General features: G+C 45.9%; 1 pseudogene; it reads right to left on the bottom strand.

Annotated features, from left to right (window-relative positions):
- Window positions 1-6,214: 6,214 nt before the first annotated feature.
- LOC139238103 (probable G-protein coupled receptor 139) lies at window positions 6,215-12,113 on the bottom strand (annotated as a pseudogene).
- Window positions 12,114-23,965: the final 11,852 nt, after the last annotated feature.

Raw genomic sequence — 23,965 nt, 5'->3', positions numbered from 1 at the left:
TTCACTTTTACCGTGAATGTTGTACTCAAAACCTGTGGTCACGATGCACGTCTTTAGGTCAAGAATAATATTAATCTTAAAGTGTTGATTACATCTGTCGGTTATGTGTTGCATCGGTGTCTGTGATAGTAGTTTGCAAAGATATCACGCAATGATCTCATGCCATGTCATTCTGTTACCTATTACCGAAGAAGCTGTCGACGATTATGTCAGAGCAGAGGCGAACGGGGTTGGGCCACCACTCCCCAGCGATATCACTGAGATGTTAGAGTGGGTGCTCGCACTTGTGCGGAGGAACACACCGGACGAACATGGAAGCGGCTGCAGACCCTGAAGTGATGCCAGGTGAGTAAATTGTACACCATTGCATATTATAACGTGCATTGATACCACGCCCACTCATATCAAAACAATATTATATGATAGCTGGTATCTTAAATTGGCCTATATATAATGCAGGCCTCGTGAGTATCATTTCAATGAAGAATGTGTTAATGGGCATGAAATGTGATGTCTGTGATGAAGTTGATAGCGGTGGTGGTTTAGTCGTGCATATGCAGTGTGCAGAGCTGGAATGGCCTTGTGACCCTCGCTCCCACTTCTGCTCTAATAACCTCGTTTGTATTTTGCAGCTCAGCCAGTAGCGTGTCCCAGGGTAAAACCACAGATGCCAGAAGGAGGGGGCGCGGGGCCGGAATAGCCGGACGATCCAACATCTGATGCTGAGGAGCACCGATTCTCGCCCGATAATCAGCTGGGCCTGTTCTCCACGGATGAGAGTTCCGAGTTTGATGAGACTGCATCGCCAAGCTCCAGAAGACATTCAACCCTAAGGCCATCTAGTGCTCCTCCGGCCAGTTCTACCTTTACTCTGGACGTGCCGGCGCAAGCACTTCGCTACAGACTACCCCAGGTGTCCCCAGGACGGCGCCGACCCCACGGACGTTATTTGAACGCGGCAGGTCTGCTCCACAAGCGCCAGATGAAAGCGGAGAGATGACACAGTTGTTCAAGGAGGCTGTCGACATAGGTGAGCAGATCCTATAGGCATTGGGGGGCATATCCCAACAGCTGGCCAGCATCACCAGCACATTGACAGATTATGTTCCATGGATGGCGTAGGCCCTGGAGTTGATAGCCAGTAACATTCGCGACACAGCCTCCCAATGGTGCCGGAGCGCAATACCTCACTCCTAGGCTCTGCATCCACAGTGCCAATGACAGATGAGATGCTGGAGCAATATCCTTCTTCTGGATCCGAGAATGTTGCCACCTCGGTATTCCCCACTCCCGCATGCTTGCGTCCATCTGCTCTGCCTTCATCTCCCCTCAATGAGGCGCCGTCTGTGGAGCTCCTCGGCCAGGTGGCGTGGACTGAGGCGGGCAAGATGTAGAGGTGTGCAGAAGACTGGGAGGGCGGAAGGAAAATGAAGTGCATGTCAACAGGAGATCGCATTGTTACATGTCCATCTTGGTGTATGCAATTTGTTGCAATGCATGGTGGGAAGGGCCAACATTTTGGTTTACATTTGTGTTCTGTGTTGCTGGACATGTTGACCATTTCACTGATGTCAATGTTTGAACAATGGGGGAGTGGTTGTGTCAGGTGTTTTTGCCAGTGAAACTTATAATTTCAGACCAATGGTCGTATTAAATGTTTTTCAGTTAACATAACCTTGTTGCACATTGTCTCAGGTAGTTGGACAGTTACACACTGGTGATTCCTTATCATACAAGGGTATAATTACACTTAACTTGAATCAACTTGAACATTAACTGGCACCAAGATGATGCCCACCATTACCGTGTGAGCTACATACACTGGCGTCTGTCAGCTCTCTCTATGAGAGCAGCGTTCTTTCCGATAAATCGCTCACCTATGAGCTGTTGACTTAAGGGTCTTGCAGCTATGTAGCCCCCTGTGGTCTGGAGGGATGCATGGGAACGGTTGCATAATCAGCCTGACTGTCTGGACCGAAGTCAGCGTCCACATCCTCGTCCTCCTCTTCCTCACACTCCTGATGTGGGCCAGCAGACCGTTGTGGCAATTCTTGTTCCTCCTGATAGTCAGGTTGTGCAGCATGGAGCACAAGACCAGGAATTGAGCTACCTGATCAGGTTTGTATTGTCGCTCCCCTCCTGAGCTGCTTAAGCAGACTAATGATTTTCTGGACCACATTGCGTGCGGCTCCGTGGCTCCGGCTCTATGGCTTCTCGGCCTCGCTGTGGGTGTCACTCAGCTGGGTCATCAGCCAGGTGGCTAGGCCAAATCGATTGTCACCAAGCATCTAGCATTGCCCTTGTGGCTGACTGGCAAACATGTCAGATTCAGCTCTCGCACAGTGGATATGAGCCTCATCAAACCTGCACAGAAATTTGGCATTCATTTCCATAATTATCTAGTTTGGGACACAACTAGTTGTAACTTCAGGGAGTGAAATATTTTTCTGTTGCGAAGAACCTCTGGGTCGTGCGAAGGTGCCCGCATGGCGATGTGCGTACATTGTATTGCTCCCTGTAGATTGGGGAAATTAGCAATGCTGCAGAATGCTCCAGCCCTGCCAGTCTGAGCCTCTCTGGTCATAGAACATAAGAACATAAGAATTAGGAACAGGAGTAGGCCATCTAGCCCCTCGAGCCTGCTCCGCCATTCAATAAGATCATGGCTGATCTGGTCGTGGAATCAGCTCCACTTACCCGCCCTCTCCCCGTAACCCTTAATTCCCTTATTGCTTAAAAATCTATCTATCTTTGACTTGAAAACATTCAATGAGCCAGCCTCAACTTCTTCCTTGGGCAGAGAATTACACAGATTCACAACCCTCTGGAGAAGAAATTCTTTCTCAACTCGGTTTTAAATTGGCTCCTCCGTATTTTGAGGCTGTGCCCCCTAGTTCTAGTCTCCCCCACCAATGGAAACAACCTCTCAGCGTCTATCTTGTCTATTTCTTTCATGATTTTAAATGTTTCTATAAGATCACCCCTCACCCTTCTTAACTCCAAGGAGTAAAGACCCAGTCTACTCAATCTATCATCATAAGGTAATCCCCTCATTTCTCGAATCAGCCTAGTGAATCGCCTCTGTACCCCTTCCAAAGCTAGTATATCCTTCCTTAAGTAAGGTTACCAAAACTGCACGCAGTACTCCAGGTGCGGCCTTACCAATACCTTATATAGTTGCAGCAACAAGTCCCTGCTTTTGTACTCCATCCCTTTCACAATGAAGGCCAACATTCCATTTGCCTTCCTGATTACCTGCTGCACCTGCAAACTAACGTTTTGGGATTCATGCACAAGGACCCCCAGGTCTCTCTGCACCACAGCATGTTGTAATGTCTCCCCATTCAAATAATATTCCCTTTTACTGTTTTTCTTCCCAAGGTGGATGACCTCACACTTTCCGACATTGTATTCCATCTGCCAAACCTTAGCCCATTCGCTTAACGTATCCAAATCTCCTTGTAGCCTCTCTGAGTCCTCTACACAACCCGCTTTGCCACTAATCTCAGTGTCATCTGCAAATTTTGTTGCACTACACTCTGTCCTCTCCTCTAGGTCATCTATGTATATTGTAAACAGTTGTGGTCCCAGCACTGATCCCTGTGGCACACCACTAGCCACTGATTTCCACCGGGAAAAGGACCCATTTATCCCGACTCTCTGCTTTCTGTTCGCCAGCCAATTCTCTATTCATGCTAATGCATTTCCCCGGACTCCGCGTACCTTTATTTTCTGCAGTAACCTTTTGTGTGGCACCTTATCGAATGCCTTTTGGAAATCTAAATACACCTCTATCCACCATGCTCGTTATATCCTCAAAGAATTCCAGTAAGTTAGTTCAACATGATTTCCCTTTCATGAATCCATGCTGCGTCTGCTTGTTGCACTATTCTTATCCAGATATCCCGATATTTCTTCCTTAATGATAGTTTCAAGCATTTTCCCCACTACAGATGTTAAACTTATCGGCCTAACTTTACCTGCCTTTTGCCTGCCCCCTTTTTTAAACAGAGGCGTTACACTAACTGCTATCCAATCCGCTGGTACCTCCCCAGAGCCCAGAGTATTTTTCTAGATTATAACAAATGCATCTGCTATAACTTCCGCCATCTCTTTTAATACCCTGGAATGCATTTCATCAGGACCAGGGGACTTGTCTGCCTTCAATCCCATTAGTCTGTCCAGCACTACCTCCCTTGTGATAGTGATCATCTCCAGGTCCTCCCTTCCCACATTCCTATGACCAGAAATTTTGGCATGGTTTCTTTGTCTTCCACTGTGAAGACGGAAGCAAAATAATTGCTTAAGGTCTCAGCCATCTCCACATTTCCCATTATTAAATCCCCCTTTTCATCTTCTAAGGGACCAACATTTACTTTCGTCACTCTTTTCCGTTTTATATGTCTGTAAAAGCTTTTACTATCTGTTTTTATGTTTTGCGCAAGTTTACCTTCGTTATCTATCAACCCTTTCTTTATTGCTTTTTTAGTCGATCTTTGCTGTTGCCTAAAATCTTCCCAATCCTCTAGTTTCCTACTAACCTTGGCCACCTTATACGCATTGGTCATTGATTTGATACTCTCCTTTATTTCCTTGGATATCCACGGCTGGTTATCCCTTCTCTTGCAGCCCTTCTTTTTCACTGGAATATATTTTTGTTGCGCATTCTGAAAGAGCTCCTTAAAAGTCCTCTTCTATTCCTCAATTGTGCCACCGTTTAGTCCTTGTTTCCAGTCTACTTTAGCCAACTCTGCCCTCATCCCACTGTAGTTCCCTTTGCTTAAGCATAGTACGCTCGTTTCTGACACAACTTCCTCATCCTCAATCTGTATTACAAATTCAACCATATTGTGATCACTCATTCCGAGAGGATCTTTTACGAGGAGATCATTTATTTTTCCTGTCTCGTTACACAGGACCAGATCCAAAATGGCTTGCTCCCTTGTAGGCTCTGTTTCATACTGTTCTAAGAAACAATCCCGTATGCATTCTATGAATTCCTCCTCCAGGCTACCCCCTGCGATTTGATTTGACCAATCGATATGTAGGTTAAAATCCCCCATAACTACTGCCGTTCCATTTTCACATGCCACCATTATTCCCTTGAATATTGCCCGCCCCACCATGAAGTTACTATTTTGAGGCATATAAACTACGCCGACCAGTGACTTTTTCCCCTTACTATCTCTAATCTCCACCCACAATGATTCAACATTTTGTTCATTGGAGCCAATATCATCCCTCACAAATGCCTTGATATCATCCCTTATTAACAGAGCTACCTCACCTCCCTTCCCTTCCTGCATATCTTTCCGAATCGTCACATACCCCTGTACGTTTAATTCCCAGTCCTAGCCACCTTGCAACCATGTCTCTGTAATGGCCACCAAACCATGCCCATTTGTCATGAGGGAAGCAGATAAACTCCACCCTACGCGCCTACAGGACTTCCGTGACTGTTCTATCACAGCAATGTGTGGCATGGTGAGACAGAGGGAAAATATCAACCGCGGAGGCCTGAAAGGCACTGGACGCATAGAACGCCAGTCTCCTGGTGACCCTGACCTCGATGGACAGTGATGTGATGAATGTGCTGGCAGGCTGAATATCTGTCCTAATGAGATGGCATATTTCGGTTATAACCACTTTCTGGAAGCGCCGTTTGCGAAGGCAGGAGGGCTTGGTATGTCTCGGTAAGACCTCTTCTCCCTGTAAGTGCAAAGTGTGTATGGTCTGGACCTACTCTTCGGTCTGGCACTTCATCCATTGCAATTCTGCCTCATTCAGTTTCACACTTTCTAATCTAGTGCTGAGCACACACACCAGCACAGACGAGTTGAGCCCAACAGCTTGATTCTCTGCTCTCTGTTCTCTATAATATAATCCTCTGAACTAGAGCCCAGCCCTGCCTGCTAACTATTGTCGAGCCTCTCACTCTGGAAGACATAATGTATAGCTGCACTAAATAGCTGTAGTGACACTTTACAGAAGAACTCAGACTGAATGCAACAAGCTCGTTGGTGCTGTCCCAAAAGACCATGTGGTAATTGACAATCAGAAATATTGCCATGCCCGAAACACAGTGCGTGCCCCGCCGCTGGGTGTATTATTAGATCACCAACCATTCCTGGTTTAATTCAATGGCTGGAAGTCTGTGGCTAAGTATTACATTCCTGGAATGGAAACATTGAGGTCCACCACTGGGCTGTGCTCATTAGTTCTGTTTATTAATTACTTGTATCAGTGAGGAAACTGGATATTTCACCGCACGCTTTAACTGCTCTCTGAACTTGGACTGGGTCACCCCGTAAATAAATGTGTTTGTACAGCAAGTTAAATTTTGCAGTATATATCCGACTTGTTGTAAGGTATACATAAATCATTGTAATAATCGGGATTTAATGCTGTAATGCTATAATATAAGAATTGTGTAACATACACCAGCCACAGCAGTATGAAGCTGCCGGATATGGTGAAGAGTAAAATCACAGACTTCCTCCTGCTCTCCATCTCTGGGTCACTGCCATTCCCCCCCTTGCTCTCGCCCCTCAATACTTTACAGATTCGACTGGCCACTAGAATGTGTCTGACTGTCAGAGCGTTGAACAACAAAATTAAAACAAATGGGAGCAGTGGCGTTAAAACCGTCGCAAACCCGTTAAATCCCACCCATCCGGGCTCAGTATAATAGGCTGGAATTGTGTAACAGTCCCACGGAACATTGTCGATTATCTTTCCAGGTTCGAATGTAAAGTAGTGTGGAACGTTTTTTAAACAGAGCAGAATGCAGCTTGTTGCCAGAACCACAGACGCAGTTCTCCCGGTGCAATATTTGGTTTTCAGCTTCTGGCAACAAATGGCCACAAATCGATCAAAGGTGAAAGTGACGGTGAACCAGACAGAACAGTCTGCGGCTGCACTGGACAGGGCGTCGATAATACTACATACAGGGGTTATATCCAGAAAAGAACCAGGGAAATAATACCAACTGATCCGCCATAGTATGATCTCAGTGATAACAAGCAGTAGATCCGCCGCTGCCATGGCCACCAGGTAGCGAGTAGTGCGGGTGGACAGCCCGCACTTTCCCCGGGACAGGATCACAATCGCCACTAAATTCACTGTAATAAACAGAAGGGAAAAGAGTCCGTAAATTATTGGGCATAAATTCTCGATGACTGAGCCCAGATCCTAAGGCCTGTGATTTAGCACAAAAATTGCTGGGTGTTCCTCGTGTCAGGGGTTAACATGTAAAGTATATCATCCCAACCCCACCTACCTCCAACCCACTGCTTCCGAGTTCACAGACGGGGCAGTGCGAGGGAAGCCGAGCGATCCCAGCAGGCGGGTTGGCAATGTAAATGTATTAATGCGGCTGCAGATTCTGGTTTAACCTGTTTTATGGGTTTAACTGTGTCGGATGTGTTTCCCAGGCCTCGGGATACCCGGCAGGTAAAATGAGCTGAGGACAGCTTCGGGGACAATGTAAGTGCCTTCACGGCACTGGTTGTGGGCCAGGAGCTGCAGGTATAATCCCCAAGGCCACACACGCTCTCCCTCTCTCTCCCTCTGATTTGACTATCTCCCGAAGAACCGGTGTTAAATTTGATAAAATACAAAGAAAGCTGAGAACACTCCGTATATCAGGCAGCATCAGTGGAGAGAGAAACAAAGTTAACGTTTCAGGTGATAACTTTACATCAATACTGGAATACGTGAGGGATGAACACTTTTAAGGCAACTTTGGAGTCAGATAAAGTTGTGGTAGCTCGAGGAAAGAAAAAAGTTGAAGGTCTTTGATGGGATGGTGGGCAGGAGTGATCAACGACAAAAGGGATGTTGTTGGAAAATAATTCGGACATGTAAAGAAACAGTATTTGTCTCCACAGGAGATGTTACTGGATAGAACACGATTACAGGATGCGGGGGGAGCAAGGCAAATCTGGCAAAGATCAGAAGGCTCCCCTGACCCGGGAATGTGGGGGAGCAATCTCAGTAGACCCCAGGACTGCGGACCAGCCCGACTGCCTTGGGCCGAGAGGCGGTGCCAAACACAAGCATTCAACTCCTCCACTTCCAGTGGCCCGGGAATGTGGTGGAGAAAGGTGAGTAGATGAAGGGGTGCGGACCAGCCCGCCTGCCGTGTAGCGAGAGGCGATCCCAAGCACCAGCGCACAACTCCTGCACTGCACCGCCCGGGAATGTGGCGGTGAAAGGTCAGTAGAACGAAGAACTGCAGAGCATTCCTCCTGCTGTGTACCGAGAGGCGGTCCCAAGCCCCAGCACACACCTTCTCCACTCCCAGTGGCTCTGCTGAAGACATCCTTCATTACCATCACATGCTGTCTGAGGAAACTGGAGCGGTATTGTTGAAATGATAAGTTTCAACACAGTTTTATGTCTGGGTTGCAAAAAATGCGTCATCGAAACAGGTGGTTCTTTTCCTCATTGAGTTTCAAAGGAGAACATTTTAGAAGATCGAAGGTAGAGATGTCAGACTACGAGTGGGATATAGAATTGGGCAACTGACCGGGGGAGTGTGAGACAGAGGGAGGGAGAGAGAAACGTTTGCGGACAGAACGTTGAAGTTTAGGAATGTAATCACACAATCTCTGTTTAGTTTTCCCCAATCTACTGGAGACTGCATCGTGATCAGCGAATGCAGTAGACTACATTGGCAGAAATAAAAGTCAATTACTGTTTCAGGTTGAAGGACCTGCGTGATGGAACGAATGCAGGTGAAAGGCCAGGTGTTGCATCTCCTTCATTTTGCATAGGAAGGTCCGGTGGAAGGGAAGAACTGCTGGCGTCGAATCCGAAGTCATGGAGTGACTGGTACATTCGGAATGCTGAAAGAGGATGTGTTTTGTGGCGGGAATAAGGAAGAAGGAGCAGAAATGGCGGAGGATTCATTTTTGAATGTGGAGGTTGGTTGAGACTAAGGTGAGGACAAAGGGGACCCTATAATGGTTCGAGCAGGGAGGATCAGGTGCGATAAGAGTAATGCAGCAAATTGGATTGACACTGTGGTGGGCTTCTTCCACCACAGTGGTGGGGAATCACCGGCTGTGGATAAATGCGGGAAATTGGATTGACACGGTCGAGGACCCTGTCCAGCACAGAGGACGGGTATCCTCAGCTCAGAAAAATAAACTATGTTGTAAGCACTGCTGTGGGAGGTGGCATCATCGGAACAGATGCAACGCAGGCAGCGACACTCGGAGAATGTAACAGTGTCCTTCCAGGCAGCTGGGTGAGGGGTCATAGAATCAAGATAGTTGTCCGAGTCCGCCGGATTATAGTAGATATTTGTAGAGAGACTTTTCTCGTAAATAGACTGAGAGATGTCGAGGAACGGAAGGGAAGTGTCAGACTGACTATGTGAAGAAAAGAGTGGGGCGTATATTGGAAGCAAGGTTTATTACATCATTATTTTTATTACAATTAATAATAATATACTTTTTATTTATATCACGTTTTTAACATAGTTAGACGTCCCAAGACGGTTCAAAGCAGTGTTAACAGGACAACACAGATAATATGGCACCGAGACACAAAAGATAAAATTAAAGCATATGACCAAAAGATTGGTAAAAGGGTTGATTTTAGGCAGCCTCTTTAAAATGGAAAATGGTTAGAGAAGCAGAGAGGTTGAGGGAGAGACTTCCAGGGTTTAGTGTCCAAACAGCTGAAGGTAAGGCCACCGATGGTTGAGCAGTATAATGAGGGATGTTCGAGATGGCAGAATTTGAAGAGCGGAGACATCTTAAGGTGTTGTGAGGCTGAAAATGATTACAGAGGTACGGAGTTGCAAGGCATGGAGAGATTTGTAAACAAGGATAAGAATTTTCAAAATCGAAGACTTCTTTAACCGGGAGCCAACATAGGTCAGAAATCCTGTGGGTGACGTGATGGTTGATCATGACTTTGTACGAATTAGGACATTTTCCACTTCATGGCTAGAAAAGGAAATTGCGCAACCACAGTCATCAATGTACCTGAAAAATATGTGAAGGAGGGGACCTAAGTATAATTGGAACATCGAAGGTTCCCCGTATGCCAAAAAAAGGCAGCATAGCTAGGAACCATCCGAGCTCCCATAAAGGCACCATTGGAGTGTGGGGGGTGGAACATTGTCTGGACCAGATGTCCAGCACTTGTACTTTCAGCAGGGGCAGTGCACTGGGATCAGGCTCAGGACTAGCAACCTGCAAGTGATTTCATTCCCAGCCCAAAGTTGATGAGGGTGGGGGAATTTCCAGTGTGAGTGGCGACTGAATTAAATTGGAAATCAATCATCAGTGGGGATAGGTGGATAGGTGGAGGAAAACTCGCCATCCGCTGCGAGTTTCTGTGGAGCTCGGGTTCATTGGGCTATACACCGTACAATGTGGGCCATTTTCTGTAATCTTGGAGCCTACTGTCAACAAGGGCAGACTTTGATGGCAAAGTCCAACACTGTCTTCAGAGTGCCAATGCAGCCTTCGGACGCCTGAGAAAGGCAGTATTTGAAGACCAGTACCTCAAAACCTGGACCAACATCATGATCTACAGGGCAGTAGGGATACACGCCCTCCTATATGCTTCAGAGATATGGAATATTTACAGCAGGCAACTCAACGCACTGGAGAAGTACCAACGCTGCCTCCGTATTTTCCTACAAATTAATTGGCCGGAGTGGCGAACAAACATCAGTGTTCTCGGTCAGGCCAATATTCCCAGCATCGAAGCATTGACCACAGTCGATCAGTTCTGTTGTCCGCCCATACCGTCGGCATGTCTGACATGAGATTGAAAAAGCAAACGCTCTACTCTGTGATTCGTTATTGCAAGCGAGACACAGGTGTGCAGAGGAAACGTACCATGACATATTCAAAACCTCCTTGAAGAATTGCAACGTCCCCATCTACACCTGGAAACCCTGCTCAAGCCAGCCGAAATTGAATGAAAAGCATCCGCATGGCGCAGAGCGCCTCGTGCCTTACCATCGAGAGCAAGCTGATGCCAAGCATAGATAGCGGAAGGAGCGCGTAGCAACCAAGGCACCCCATACTCCCATTCGTTCAACCACCGTCTGCCCCACGTGTGACAGAGATGTTGGTCATGCAATGGACTCTTCAGCACTCTGGGAACTAACTTTTAGTGTGGAAGCGAGTCATCCTCGATTCCGAGGATATGCCTCTGAATCGAAAGTAGAAGAAATATTGATCCACACTGAGTATATCCTACAGTCACATACACACCAGTAATACATGGTCACTGGGGTATGGTGTTCCACACCGCTTAGTGACCCACGCTCAGTATATCAGAAGTGACAGACACATCCAGTAATACTTGATCACTGGCGTACTGTGTTCCATACCCGTTAGTGACCCACGCTCAGTACATCCTAAAGTGACAGACACTCCCAGTAATACATGGTCACTGGTGTACGTTGTCCACACCCATTAGTGACCCACACTGAGCACATGTTACAATGCAAGTTACTCTCAGAAATATATGGTCACTGGGGTATGGTGTTCCACAACGGTTAGTGACCAACATTCAGGACACTTCTACAGTGACAGACACTCCCAGTAATACATGGACACTGTGGTACGGTGTTACATACCGGATAGTGATCAACAGTCGGTAAAGTTCTACAGTGAGAGACACTCCCAGCAACACATGATCACTGGGATATTATGTTCCACGCCGGTAGTGACTCACACACAGTAAATCATACAGTGACAGACACTCCAAGTAATAGATTTTCTCACATCGTAGCGCGGAGTAGGACTGATTCCAAAGTACAATATATTCCACTGAAGATAATAGCTTGATAATTCAATCAGCCTGTTAGTTACACACACAAATTTAAGTTCAGTTGGAGCAATTGAATCAAACCGCAGTGGTTATTCAGGCCATTTGACTGAACGCAATGATATCACCGATCAGGTGTCTATACCGGTGACTACTAATCCAGTGTTGAACATTATCAGTCATGGAGTAAAACCAGAGACCAGCTCACACACAGATTTGCACAACTTCAATGGTTATAATCACTTACCAGGAGCACCAATGGCGGCAATGATCATGTAGCATATTTTCTTGGCATGTTGAAATGGAAGCATTTTCTGTGTGAAACGATGTGCCCCTTCGTGCTGTAGGTAATCTCCCTGAATTATACTCTGAGGCGGTATAATTCCGGCGCCTTTAATTTATACCCTGCGGTCTCTCCGCGGGGTCATTGAGGTTGCAACATCGATCAAACTAGTTATTTTTAAAAGTTGAACAAACAGATGATGACAGCCGATTTAAGTCCCTGTTGTGAGCGAATATATTTACTGCAGAGATTAAAATTTGAAATCCCAAAGATTGGACAAATCTGCTCGCATTAATTAACTCATGAACGTTTCCAGCTGTATTCTCCCAGCAATTGGATTGTTCTTTCAAAAACCATCAGGCCAAACTGGAGATCGCATATGGTTTCGGGTGATGTTCTATACTCTGCTGTGGCCATTCAGTATTACATTCCCAATGTTAGTGTATGCATCTCAGGTCTGCTCTACTGCACTCTGTGATGTGGCTGCCTGTTTTAACTGTAGGTATTAAAAAATTACATTCCAAATGTTAGAGTTTCCCTCTCAGGGCTGCTGTACTACAAAGGGGGTCGTGGCTGCCATTTTAAATGCAGGCATTCAGTAGTTCAATTACAAATGTTCGAATGTCCTTCTCAAGGCTGTTCTACTATTGGCTAGGAAGTGACTGATCTCTTCAACTGTGAAAATCCAGTTAAACAATTAAAGTGTGAAATTTCTATGATCGTCCATATCATAATACAGGTCCCATTATTCATTCAGCCTCTCATACGCATACAGCACCTCATACAAAGGCGGTGACTCACACTTATACATTACCTAAAAGTAATACAGCACCTGAAACTCATTCAGCAAAAACAATGCAAACTTATACAGCACTTCTCTTCATACAGACACTTAAAATAATACAGCACATCAAACTAATAGAGAACGTCAAACTAGTACAGCCCTTCAAACCAAGAGAACCTCAAACTAAAACAACCCATTAATATTACATACAACCTCAAACTAAAATTAAAAGTAATACAAGCCCTCAAAATAAAATATTACCTCTAACAAAAAGAGAACCTCAAAGTAATATGGAACCTCAAACTAATAAAGCTCATCAAACCAATTTTTAATAAATCTATAGAGAACCTTAAACTAATACAGACCCTCAACATAATAAAGAAACAACAACTCATACAGACCCTCAAACTAATTGAGACAATCAAACTATTAACGAAACTCACACTAATATTGAAATGCAAACCAAGAGAGAATCTGAAACAAATAACCTTAAAATAATAATGACCCTCAAAACAATCCACTCAAACCAAGAGAGAATCTCAAACTAATAGCAACGCTCAAAATAATCCAAATATTCAATGTAATAGTGAAAATCAAACGAATATAGTCCCACAAAGTAATAAAGAACATGATAATAATACCAAACATCAAAATAATTCTGCCCAATCAAAGATAGTACTTCAGACTAATAGAGAAACTTAACATAATACAGCCCGTCAAACTAATACACTCTCTCAAACTATTAGAGAAACTCAAACTAATAGAGAACCTCAAAGTAATACAGTCCCGCAAACGAATACAGACCCTCAAACGAATACAGACATTCAAATAATACATCCCCTCAAACTAATACCGACCCTCAAACTAATACAGCCCCTCAAACTAATACAGACCCTCGAACTAATAGAGACCCTCAAACTAATACAGCCCCTCAAGCTAATACATTCCATCAAACTTAAAATGAACCTCAAATTAATAGATGTCCAAACACCCGCGGCGGACCTCAGAGAAATACAGCCGCTTAAAATAAAACAACAATGCAAACTTTTCGAGAACCTCAAATTAATATATATCCTCAAAGTAATAGAGACGCTAAAACTAATATCACCGCTCAAACTATTGGAGAACACAACATAATAGAGAACCTCAAACTAACAGAGAACCTCAAAATAATACAGCCAATCTAACTAATGCAGCCCATCAAAGTAATAGAGGTCATGAAACTTTTAGATAACCTCAATCTAATAGCGAAACTCAAACTAATTGGGAACATATAACTTACAGAGCAGCTCAAAATATTACAGCCATCAAACTGATAGAGAACCTCAAACGAATAGAGAATCTGAAACCACGACAGAACCTCAAATTAATACAAAACATTAAAATAATACAGCCCCTCAAAATAATAGAAAACCTCTCATTAATGCAGACGCTAAAACTAAAATAGAACCTCAACCCAATACAATAAATAGCGAACGTCAAACTAACAGAGAACCTCAAGCTAATAGAGGACTAAAACTAATACAACAACTCCACCACATACCGCAAGTTATATTCATACAGCTATTGAATGTAACACAGCATTTCCGATAAAAGAGTCTGTCAAACTAATACAGCCCATAGAACTAATAGAGAATGTGAAACAAATTCAGGCCCTGAAACAATAAAGATCCTCAAGCTATTAGATAAACGGAAACTACTAGAGAACTTCAAAATCACTACAGCCCCTCAAACTGAAAAAAAACCTCAAATTAATACAGAATCTAACATAACAACACCAGCGTAAAAGAATATAACACTTCCAAGCATTTAGAAAATTCAAGCTAATATCGCACCTCAAACTATGAGAGAAACTCAAACCAATATGAGAACCTCAAACAAGTACAACCAACTAAAATAATACACCTTAAAATATTAGAGAAACTGAAACTAATACAGCATCTCAAATTACTATACAAGCTCAAACTAATAGAGAATGTGAATTTAATAAAGAAACTCCAACTAATAGATAATTAATAGCGCAGCAAATTTAGCATCCAGCCGACAATCACGACGTGGGTGGATTTTTCAGTGCGATAGAACCTATGGCCCAAGGTACTATTCCACTGAAAGCCAAGAACAGCGAGGTGTTCATCAAGGACAGTGAGGCTGTCAGTGCCCGCTGGAAAGAACACTTCGAGGATCTTCGCTACTAACAATCTGTCTTCGATGTGAGTGTCTTTTGCTACATCCCACAGCATGCTATGCATCACCTCTTTGGCACAATCGCAGTTCGGCACGAGTTTGAAAAGGCCATCTGACAAATGAAAAACAACAAGGCCTCAGGAGCAGATGGAATCCCCGCGGAAATACTGAAGCTTGGCGGTGAAGCACTACTGGCACGGAATCATGACCTCATCTGTTGTAACTGGAAAGACGAGATCTTGCCAGAGATCACAGAGTAGCTTTAATTGTGATGATCTTAAAGAAAGGTGACGAGTCTGACTGGGATAACTACAGAGGAATCTCGCAGATCTCGACCAACGGCAACGTCATCGCAAGACTTCTCATCAACTATCTTCTCCCTGTGGCTGAAGAACTCCTCCCAGAATTTCGATGCGGATTCCGCCCACTACTTGGCACAATCGATATGATCTTCACCACGTGGCAGTTACATTGAAATGCAGGGAATGGCATCAACACTTGTACATGAACTCTATTGATATCATGAAAGCCGCCAACACTGTCAACCGTGAGGGATTACAGAGCGTCCACCTCAGTTTCACCATGCCCCGCCATCTGCAGGATGAAATGGACGCCGTGCTCCCAATTAACGCATCCACCACAGAACCATTCCATGCACGGAGTAGGATCAAGCAAGGCTGTGTCATCGCAACATGCTCTTCTACATCTTAAATGCTGCTATGCTCCATGTCACGTTCAGCAAGCTCCGCGCTGGACAGGAGCTAAATTACAAGACAAAACGGAATCTGTACAATATCAGCCGTCTGCCACCCAGAGGGAAATTAATCCCAACCTCCTCCATTGGACTACAGTACGCCGACAATGCCAGTGTCTCCGCACATTCGTTGGCCGAGCATGAATCCATCATCAACACCTTCACCGAGGCAGAGAAGAGCATGGGCCATACACTAAACATCCGTAAGAGAAAGATCCAATACCAACCTGCCCCCAACGCACAGCATTGACCCCCCATTATTAAGATCCATCACGAGGCGTTGGACATCGTGGAGCATTTTCCATACCTCGTGGGACGACTGCCACGAAGGGCAGACTTCAACAACGCCAAGAGGCTGCAGTGTGACTTGGTTGGTTAGGTGAGTTGTCACAAGCATGGCAGATGCACTATAATGTATAAATATGAGGTTATCAACTTTGATGGTAAAAACCGGAAGGCAGAATGTTATGTTAATGGTGACAGATTCGGAAAAGGGGAGGAGGAACGAGACCTGAGTGTCATGATACATCAGTCACTGAAAGTTGGCATGCAGGTACAACAGACAGTGAAGATCGCAAATGGCATGTTGGCCTTCATAGTGAGACGATTGTTGTGTAGGAGCAGGGAGGTCTTAATCCAATTGTTCAGGCCTTGGTGAGGCCACAACATAAATATTGCATAGAGTTTCTTTCTTCTAAACTGAGGAAGGACATTCTTGCTATTTACGGAGTGCAACGAAAATTCACCAGACTGATTCCCAGGATGGCAGGACTGACATATGAAGAACGATTGGATCAACTCAGCTTATACTCGCATGAATTCTGAAGAATGATAGGGGTTCTCATCGAAACCTATACAATTCTGACGGGTTTGGACAGGTTAGATGCAGGAAGAATATTCCCGCTATTGGGGAAGGCCAGAACCAGGCTTCGCCGTCCAAGGATAACTGGTAAGCCATTGAGGACCGAGATGAGGAGAAACTTCTTCACTCGGAGAATTGTGAACTTGTGGAATAATCTACCAAGAAAGTTGTTCAGGCCAGTTCGCTTCATATATTCAAAAGGGAGTTAGATATAGCCCTTACTGGTAAAGGAATGAAGGTGCATGGAGAGAAAGCAACAATGGGCATCTGAAGTTGCATGATCAGCCATTATCATACTGAATGGTGGTGCAGGCTTGAAGAGCCGAATGGCCTACTCCTGTTTGTATGTTTCTACGACGTCCAACCACATCTTCAGGTAGCCCTGGGTTTGCTGAGTCCCCACTCCCTCCCTCTGTGTCCTGGGGTTGATGAGGCCCCAATCCGTCCATCCATGCCCCAGGGATGATGAGATCCCACTCCCTCCCTCCATGCCCTGGCGTTGCTGAGGCCCCAGTCCCAAACTCCCTGCCCTGGGGTTGATGAGGCCCAACTCCTCCCTCCCTGCCCTGGGTTGATGAGGCCCCTCTTCCCCCCTCCATGTTCCGGGGGTGCTGAGGCCCACATTCTATGCCTGCCTGCCGTGGGTGCTGAGGCCTATGCTACGTCACTAGCTCCTTGCTTTGAGGTAGCTGAGGCCAACAGTCCTTCACTCCGTGCCTAGGTGTGCAGAAGCCCCATTCCAAACCTCCCTCCATTCCTGCCCTGGGGGTACTGAGCCTCACACTCCGCAGCTCCCTGCCCTGGGTGTACTGAGGCCTATTCACCAAACTACCATCGCTGGGGTTCATGAGGCGCAAACTTCCACCCTCCCTGCATTTGCGGTACTGAGGTGCATACTCCCCGCATCCCTGACGATGGTGTGCTGAGGTCCACACTCGCTCCCTCCCTCCTTGACCTGTGTGTACTGAGAACCACACTCCCTCCCTTCCTCCCTGCCCTGGGGGTGCTGAGGCCCACACTCCCTCCCTCCCTGCCCTGAAGGTATTCAGGCACACACTCCCTTCTGTCATACTCTGCGGGTGCTGAGACCCACACTGCCTCCCTCCCGAACCTGGGGGTACTGAGGCTCAGACTCCCTTCCTCCCTGCCCTGGGGATACAGATCCCAACACTCACTCCCTCCCTCCATGCCCGGCTGGTAATGATGCCCACTCTCCCTATCTCCATGACCTCGTGTACTGAGGCCCACACTCATCCCCTCGCTCCGTGGAGGTTTGGAGACCCACGCTCCCTCCCTCCCTGCCTTGGGGTACTGAGGCACACACTGCCTCCCTCCCTGCCATGCGTATACTTAGGCCCACACTTGTTCCCGCCCGCCCTGCCCTGCGTGTGCTGAGGTCCACACTCCCGCCCTGCCTGCCCTGGGGGTAATGAGGCCCACACTACCTCTCTCCCTTCACTAGGCGTACACAGGCCCATACATCATCTCTCCCAGCCCTGCGGATACTGAGACCCATACTCCCGTTCTCCCTTCCTGCTCTGGGTGTGATGAGGCCCACGCTCGCTCCCTGCCCTGGGGTTACTCAAGCAAACACTACCTCCCGCCCAGCGCTGGGGGTACTGTGGCACACACTCCCACCCTCCTGTCCCTGGCGGTAGTGAGGTCTACACTTCCTCCCACCATGGCCTGGGGGTACTTATCCTGACACTCCCTCCTTCCCCACCCTGAGCCTACTGAGGCCCATACTCCCTCCCTCCAGGCCATGGGGTACTGAGAGCCACATGCCCTCCCTCGCCGACCAGGGTGTGCTGAGGCCCAAACACTCACCATCCCTTTCCTGGGGTACAGAGGCCCACACACACTCCCTCGCTCCCTACCCTAGGGGTGCTGAGGCCCACATTCCCTCCATCCCTGCCCTGGTGTTACTGAGGCCCAAACTACCTCCTGCTCTCCCCACCCTGGAGTTAATGAGGCCCGCACTCCCTCCCTGACCTAGGGGTGCTGATGCCCACACTCGCTTCGTCCCTGCCTTGAAGGTACACAGGGCCACTCTCCCTTCCTCCCTGCCTTGGACATACACACGCCAGCACGCCCTCCCTCGCTGTCCTGGGGATACTGAGGCCCAAACTCCCTCACACGCTACCCTGCGGTACTGAGGCCCACAGCCCCTCCCTGTCCTCCTGCCTTGGGGATAGTGAGGCCCACACTCCCTCAATACCTGCTCTGTTGGTATTGAGGCCCACACACCCTCCATCCTTGGGGGTACTGAGTCCCACATTCCCTCTCTCCCTGCCCTGCGAGAACTGTGGCCCATTCTCCCTCCCTCATTGTCCTGGGGATGCTGAGGCCCACACTCCCTCCTCACTCTCTGGGGGTAGTGAGGCCCACACTACCCGTCCCCCTGCACTGGGATTACTGAATCCCATACTCCCTCCCACCCTGCCCTGGGGGTATTCAGGCGCACACTCCCTTCCTCCCTGTCCTATGCGTACTGTGGAACAAATTACCTCCCTCCCTGCCTTGTGGGTACTGAGGCCCACAATTACTCCCTCCTTCCCTCGAACTCTGGGGATACTGCTGCCCTCACTCCCTCGGTCCTTCTCACCCTTCATTGGGCTTACTGAGGCGCACACTCCCTCCCGCCCTTCGCTGGCGTACAGAGGTCCACATTCCCTCCTACCCTCGCTCTCCTCGGGGTACTGAGGACCAGACTCCCTCCCTTCTTTCCTGTCCTCGGCATACTGAAGGCTACTCTCCCAGACACCATATTAAACCTAAGGTAGAATGAGTTTCTCAGCGAGGTCCACAATACTACAACCTGAGGTATCTAACCTTCCTCATACCAGTGGACAGCCAACAGCTTCCTCATAACTGGTCATGTTAAATGCTGCCACCTTCTCCAGAGGAGGAAGATTCATTCGACTGTGCAGCTGCGGATCCGATATGGAGCACATCATTGTGCACTGCCCACAGAGGGAATTCCGAGGCAACCTGCCAGATATCTGCGCTGGTACACCGCAAGCTTTGTCCCGGATGTCTGATTTATTTATTGATAAGTGATTTGGTTTGCACCTTGATTAAGAAGTGTTGTGACATGGTCAGGAATCTGATTGGCAATTTCAAACATTGAATTACGGGCAACATGGACATAATAATTTCAAGGACCTTGGAGAGAAGTGGGAAGTTGGAGATTGGGGCAAAGGTTTTCAAAAAGGGAGATCAATTTTGATTTGTTCGGAATTAATCTTGACGGCAGAATTCAAAGCAAGGTGCTTAGTAAGAAGACAAAGAGAAACATTCTCAGTATCAACAAGCATGGGGGCCAGGATCGGAATTGGAAAGGTCAGTCATTTTGTGGGACAGATTGCGAATAGGGTCGAGAGAACACGAGGTGGATCAAGCGGTCAGAATGAGCTCAGCGACGAAATGACAGGAAATGGGGATCATCAGGGTATTCATGGTAATACAATTACTGTTTAATTCCTAATATGACGCAGCTGAATGTCGGGGAATACAGGCATACTTTAATTAGAAACAGAGGACTGGTGCATTTAGGGCAATAGGACAACTGTTCAGTTATAAATCATATACAGGTAATTGCAGAGAAATACAGTAATTGCCTAATTACGAATAGAGGGCTGGGGAATTTGGGGCAAACAGTAAGTTTTTCATTAGAAATAGAGTACTGCGGAATTTAGGAGCAAACAGATGGAGTTTAATAAGAAATAGTGGACTGGGGAATTTAGGTGAACACAGTGGGTGCTTAAGTAGAAATAGAGGACTGGGTAATTTAGGGGTACACAGTGAGAGTTTAATTAGAAATAGCGGATTGGGGAATTGAGAGAAATACAGTGAGAATTTAATTAGCAATAAAGAAGTGGGAAATTGAGATGAACACAGCAAATGTTTAATTAGAAATAGAGGACTGGGGAATTAGGTGGAAGACAGTGAATGTTTAAATAGAAATAGAAGACTAGGGAGTTTAGGGGAACACAGTGAGAGTTTAATTAGAAATAGAGAATTGTGTATTTTGGGGAACAGAGTGAGTTTTTAATTAGAAATAGAGGACTGGGGAATTTAGGGGAACACAGTGAGTGTTTAATTAGAAATAGAGAATTGTGAATTTGGGGGACACAGTGAGTGTTTAATTAGAAAGAGAGGAAGGGGGAATTTAGCGGAATACAGTGAGAGTTTAATTAGGAAAAGAGAACTGGGGAATTTAGGGGAACACAGTAAGTGTTTAATTAGAAATAGATGACTGGGGAATTTAGGGGAACACAGTGAGTGTCTAATTAGAAATAGAGAATTGTGAATTTGGGGAACACAGTGAGTGTTTAATTAGAAAGAGAGGAAAGGGGAATTTAGCGGAATACAGTGAGAGTTTAATAAGGAAAAGAGAACTGGGGAATTTAGGGGTACACAGTAACTGCTTAATTAGGAATAGAGGGCAGGTAATGTAGCGTAATACAGTGAGAGTTTAAGTAGAAATAGAGAACTGGGGAATTTAGGGCAACACAGTGAGTGTTTAATTAGAAATAGATGACTGGGGAATTTAGGGGAATACAGTGAGTGTTTAATTAGAAGTCGTGGACTGGGGAATTTAGGGGAATACAGTGAGAGTTTAATTAGCAATAGAGGACTGGGGAATTTAGGGGAACACAGTGAGTGTTTAATTAGAAGTCGTGGACTGGGGAATTTAGGGGAATACAGTGAGAGTTTAATTAGCAATAGAGGACTGGGGAATTTAGGGGAACACAGTGAGTGTTTAATTAGAAGTCGTGGACTGGGGAATTTAGGGGAATACAGTGAGAGTTTAATTAGCAATAGAGGACTGGGGAATTTACAAAAACTCAGTGAGTGGTTCATTAGCAATAGAGAACTGGTGGATTTAGTGGAACACTGAGTGTTTAATTAGAAATAGAGGACTGAGGAATTAAGGGGAAAACAGTGATAGTTTAATTAGCAATAGAGAAGTGGGGAATTTAGGGGAAGACAGTAAGTGTTTAATTTGAAATAGAGAGCTGCTGAATTTAGGGGAACACAGTAATGATAATAATAAAGTATCTGTCAGTATCCTATGTATTTGTATCTGCAACAATACCTGGCAATGATCTTACGCCATGTCATGCCGTTGTTACCTTTTGCAGAAAAAGCTTTCATACAACAGCGACTAGCAGCGGCGCACGGATGGCGGCCGAGCAGATCTATGCACCCTTAGTGATCTCGAGGAGTGGGTGTAGACACTTTTGGTGTTCCACAATCGTTCACCCACCCATACTGCATCAGAACCTGTCCTCATGCCACGTTCGTAAACTATAATCCATTGGGTGATGTAAAGTCAATTAATGCCACTTATGTCGATAAAATATACCTTTCATGATTTATTGATGCAATGATATGTAATGTTATGTTATGTAATGTAATATTATGGAATTAATGATAGGAACATGGAAATCATTGAAACGCTGATTTCGTACTGTCATGATGTTCATCAAATGTGAAGTCTGTCATCATTCTTACAACGTTAGATTTGCTCTCCAGCATATGCCTGTGCAGCGTTTGGATTCCCATTTGACCCTAACTCCCCCTTCTCCCCTAATTAGCTCTTTTTTGTTTTCTAGATGAACCAAGATCATAGGCCATGGAAAGCGAACCACCACTTCAAACAATGGAGCCGGTCATGATTATTTCTGTGTTCGTGGAGCCCCGAATCTCGCCCGTTCTGCTCCGAGTCCTCCTCTCCACTGAGGAGGGAGAGGAGGTGCTTGCAGCAGCCGTAGCTTTCAGTTTTCCTGCAGCCATGTCCTCCTCGAATGAGGATGTACCGCTGGCAAGCGCTTTGCCGCAGGGTACCACAAGTGATTCACTGCCGGCGACGACACTGTGCAGGTTGGATCGGGGCATTCGCACTGCTCCACGAACGAGAAATCGTAGTGTGTACATGGTTAACTTGTCCAGGCGAGGCGTTGAGATAGTTCAAGATCTCGTGAGGCAATAGGTGGAATATCTCAGCAGATGGCCACCCTATCCACTAACATGAAGGAGATAAAGACGGGGATAACGATGGGCTTGGAGATAATAGCCAGAGACACTGTTTTCAGAGGGCTATTTGTGGCCCCGTATTTCGGCACTGCACCGCAAGATGCCACACCTCTTCATAAGACTCATGCGAGCTAGGAGGAAGATTTTGCATCAGACCGGGAGGTTATTTCTGCACAAATGTGCTCACCACCATCATTCCCCAAATTGGACGATCTACTTTCAGCCCCTCTGCCTCCCCGCCCCCCGCCCATCGAAGCAGAGGTTTGAGGAACACTGCGGTAAAGCGGCTTGCTGTTAGTAGGGTAAAGGGAAGTGGAGGTGCTCAGAACCGCGGGGAAAGGGAAACCCGGGAGTGGCCGCAGGTAGCGAAGGAGTGTTTTTTGATATATTTTAATATTGTTGCATGTGGAGTGTGTGTGTGTTTCGGTTTAGTGTTAGTTGATTAAATTGTTGCTGTTTTGAAATTTGTCATCGTTGGGATGGTTTTGGGGAGAGTGGGGTATGCATGCTTTTTTAATTAAAATCTGTTGTTATTGTGTTGTTAAAATGTTGAAAGTTTTGTCTGGGGTGGGGGAGGGGGATATATTTGTATTATTTTGTAACGTGTAATGTTTTTTCGATTTAAAAAAAATTATCATTATGTTAAATTAAAAAAAATAAATGTAACATTGTTTTGCATTGTACTCAGACAGTTGTAACGTTAAACACTGCCGAGTCCATACCATGAAATACGAACATCAACCGTAATGGTAACTATCACAATTATGACCCAAACCTTCCATTTATGAACTGCTGACACAACACTTACAGCTGCGTAAATACCACCAACCTTATTTATGGCAGCGCATTCATTTAAATGCTGCTGATGTAACATCTTGCAGCTGTGTTTTTGATCGATAATAATAGACCCAGGTTCGGGATGTGGATAAATGTTAAATAAGAGAGAAGACAAATGAAGTAAAGAATAAAACACCGTATACTGAGATAAAATAAATATAATAATACAGTTTACGAAGAAAAGAGAAGTATGATAAGATACAACAAAGCTCACGGCCGTCAGCCAGTCGGGAACTTCACAACGGCGGCTGGTTTGGAGCATTGGGGGTCACGGCACCGCTCGCGAATCATGGTTCAAGGTTAAGTTCAAAGAGCTAATGGGCAGTGCTGTTCCTTTACACTATCAGACAAACATACTATTGAACAACACATGGGTGCTTGTGGCTTTTGGCCAAATCCTAATCTGTAAGGCCCCAG

The sequence above is a fragment of the Pristiophorus japonicus genome, chromosome 25 (genome assembly GCF_044704955.1).
Source record: "Pristiophorus japonicus isolate sPriJap1 chromosome 25, sPriJap1.hap1, whole genome shotgun sequence".
NCBI lineage: Eukaryota > Metazoa > Chordata > Chondrichthyes > Pristiophoridae > Pristiophorus > Pristiophorus japonicus.
This window is presented reverse-complemented; position numbering and strand designations above follow the sequence as displayed.